Source organism: Camelina sativa, chromosome 19, assembly GCF_000633955.1.
Source record: "Camelina sativa cultivar DH55 chromosome 19, Cs, whole genome shotgun sequence".
NCBI lineage: Eukaryota > Viridiplantae > Streptophyta > Magnoliopsida > Brassicales > Brassicaceae > Camelina > Camelina sativa.
The window spans coordinates 24,189,345-24,193,237 of record NC_025703.1 but is presented as its reverse complement, the minus strand read 5'-3'; positions in this window follow the sequence as shown (position 1 = coordinate 24,193,237).

Sequence of the window (3,893 nt, the reverse complement as noted above, 5' to 3'; positions counted from 1 at the left end):
TAGGTCCTCCACCGGAGCCATAACAGAGGTTGGTGCACGATAAATCTCTGAAGCTAGCCAATCCAAAATTTGATTTGCTGAGCTAAGCTCCTCATTCCTATCCGAATGTTCCCCGGGGGAATTACCAGGAGGAGGGTGATCAGGTTCAAGCCTCGGGATTGACTGCTCGGTCTCTAACCCTCCCTTGATTCTCCAAATCCTTTGAGATGGTTTACTATCAGGAGATCTTCCTTGCCGTGAGCGTCGCCTGCTACGGGGTCGACTACGGGACCTATTAGCGCATTTACGTTGGCTAGAAGGCCTAGAAGGACAGGAGGAGATGTCGTGGCCATATGCACAGCATACTGAACATTTAGGGGGCAACCAAGGATAGGAGACGTCAACCTCCACTTCACGACCATCAGAGAAGCCCGTGATTACCTTAGAGGGGAGCTCCTTGGTGAGGTCAATGCGGACTAGGACCTTAGCAACCTCGAAGTTCTCCTTCCTCTCAGTTTCCGGGGCAAGAGCTACCGGTTTTCCAACCGCAGTAGCAATCCGACTAAGACTCTGCTTGTTGAATAGCAGATAAGGAACCCCGCGTAATTCCACAGTGATAGCAGCTGAGGTTATCGGAGGGGAGTTGGGAGTAAACTCCGGGGACCAAGGAGAGACAAACATGGGGAAGCCTGCAATGTTCCAGACATTTCGTCCCAGAAGAATAGCTCTGGTTCTAGGGTTAGTGACCCGCAGTAGAAAGGCACCATAGCCAATTTTGTGAACAAAAATGCGAGGACCCGAACAAGCCCAAAGCGCATTAACGACGCCTATAACCCGACCCATGTCAGGAGGTTCCCGTGAAATTGGGCAAAGATAAAGTCTTTAAACTCTTCCCTAGCAGCTTCTATATTCTCATCCGGGATAAGAACAAAGGGGACCCCAGAGATGTGCTGCGACGGAGACCCCACTTCTTCCAATTGAGATGATTCACCGAAGAGAGAGGTCCATCTTTTTCCCGCTTTAGGCGGAACACTGACCGAGGGAGCCATCGGGTCCGAGGCACCCAGGGAGACAACGGTTAAATTTGGTTGAAAAGTGCCAGAGGCGGAGGCCTCAACAGCGACTGAGGAAGTACCGGAGACCAGAGTGACCGGGATCTCGGGAGGGGAGGGTGCGTCCTCAACCGGCTCAGGAACCAAGGAAACAGAGGCAAGGCGATCTGTATCCGGGTTCGCTGAAGGTGTCGCAAGAACCTCCGGAGAAGCTACCACAGGTGGTAGAGAAGGGGTGTCTTCCGCAAGCAGAGGGCCATCAACCCTTTGGCGAGGGGAGGTCAACTGAGTTGTTGAAGAGGCAAATCGAGCGAATTGAGAGGTTCCAGGGACTAAGGGGCGAGATCCCTTCTTCTTTTTCTTCCTTGTCATCGTGAAAAATTCTCGCCAACCGGCGAGAAGCCGGTGGGCGGCGGGAATTAGGGTAGAGAAAACTAATCGCCTTTTCTATCGTCTTAGGAGAGAGGAGGACTAATCGCCTTTTCTCCCATTATAAAAAGATAACACGTAGATTCGAACTCGATACAGTTTAACCATCTACGCTAAGTAAATTTATTATTGTGTTTGAATTTATGTAAGATATACAATAATGTAAGCGAAGTTTATCCAATAAAGTTGCAATTTTGGTTTATCAACAACGTTGGAATTTTGGTTTAAGGCACGATATGTTGGATGCGAACCATTATGGGGAGAGTGCCATCTTCTTTTAGTTAGCTGAGAAGTAGAAGTTAATTCTATTTTGGTTTATCGTTAACTACTTCCTTGGGAAATGTCTATGTTATGAGCTATATTATGAAGTTTCATAAGCAAAATTACATGGTGTCGCAATTTACTCTAAAACTAAATCCAACTAATGATGGAATGATTGTTAATACTATGTCTTTTTTGTGATTTTTTTTTCAACCGCTCCTCCCAGGAACAATTTGGTAATATGCTACAACACGATAGGTAGTCTAAAAAGCTAATCAACTAGTTCCTACGTTTTGAAAAAGTTTTCGTTTTAACATTTTATTTTTGTTTTATAAATAATAGTATCGTTTTTGTGTTTAACTATACATCTATCTTATATAATATGAGAAAGTTTTTTCTAACTTTTACTCACATTACGACATTTGGCATTCTTTTTTAGTGACACATGTCATCCTTTATTTCCATTTTACTCTTTTAAAACAAATTTATATCATTTCTAATTCCAAATAATCATATTTCTCTTCTTAATATTAGTAAAATTGACATATATTTTTAAATCTACTTTTATATCTTAAGTTCTTTTGTCAAACAAAATCAGATTGTTTTATAATAAAATCTCATATTATATATATGATACAAAATATAATATTCTATAACATTTACTAATAAATAACTGATATTTGATACATCTACTTTACACATTTTTCTTACATTTCATTTAATTTTATTTCTTTCATATATCCTTTAAAGTGAAAACACACACACACACACTATTTTATAAAAAAAAGAAAAATCATAATAAAAACCATATCTTGGATGAGAAATGGAATAGTTTAAATACATGATTATGATTAAGCTTTTATGTAATTTTATAAACCTTAATTTTTACATGTTTTAGAATCATATAATATTTTCTTTCATTAATTGAGTAGGCAATAAATTTATAGTCAGCTCCACACTTCCACTAAAATCCTATTAAATTATGATAGATTACACAACAATAGCTTTTCCTTTTATATCAATACACATACCAACATAAAATCGATCTTGTCAAGAGCATTTCAGAATTGTTGTCATGTTCAAATTATATATATATATATATATATATATACAAAGAAGTTTTTTCATATATGTTGATTTTCTTGATTTTCTATCTATTTCTTTCATTAGAAAATTGTAAGTGACATATTTAAAATAGTATTAATTAAATCATTAAGTTTGATTATTTCTTATATGGAATAAATATAAAAATTTTATATTTAATATCATGTAGTGGGTTACAAATTGCTTTTACCATGCATTAAAGAGATTTATAATTTCAATAACCATGCATTGAAATGTATTTAGTCTAATGAAAAGATTTCCGTTTGCAAATATTAATGTTACAAAAGTTATGACACCAAATTCCATAATTCCCAAATTTGTAACTGTTAATAAAATATTTTGAACCTAAGAGTAACATATATCTAACATTCAAATAGGGTACGTATATATAGCCATAGGTAGACATTTACTTAAATACTTAGACTCAAATTTACTCTCAAATTCTAGACCTGTTATAACATATATCATCAACGCTACAAGAGGAAAAAAGATCGTCATGTTTCTTGATTATGATGGTACCCTTCTCCAATCCTTGATGATCCAAACATAGGTTTGATGTCTAGCAAGGGGTCCTTATAATTAACCAAAATAAATATACCCTTTTTCTCCATAATCAAGATATATTTTATGTGTTCTGTGTTTCACAGATGAGAAGAAGAGTGAAAAACATGGCTAAGTATTTTCCAACTTTTATAGTTACGTAGACGCATTTTATTTTTGGTAGAATAGTTACATAGATGCATTGACAAGGTACATTTAGTAAAATAATTTTGTTTCCCATTTTCTTAACCAAATTTGTTAACGATCAAATTACAATTTGATGTTATTTAGTATTTTTATTTTTGTAGATTTATAGCTTAGTGAATCTAGCAGAACTCTATTATATAGAAGTCATGGAATGGAATCAATGGATATTAAAGGCTAGCTAAAGTGATTAACCAAATTTTAATCTGAATTCCTTTATTTACTTTTTAATCAATATTTACTCTTGGTTTTTACATATGTAGCCATTATTTTAACTTTCCTGAGGATTAGTTAAACGTCTTTATTTTAGGTTTATGTGTTTAT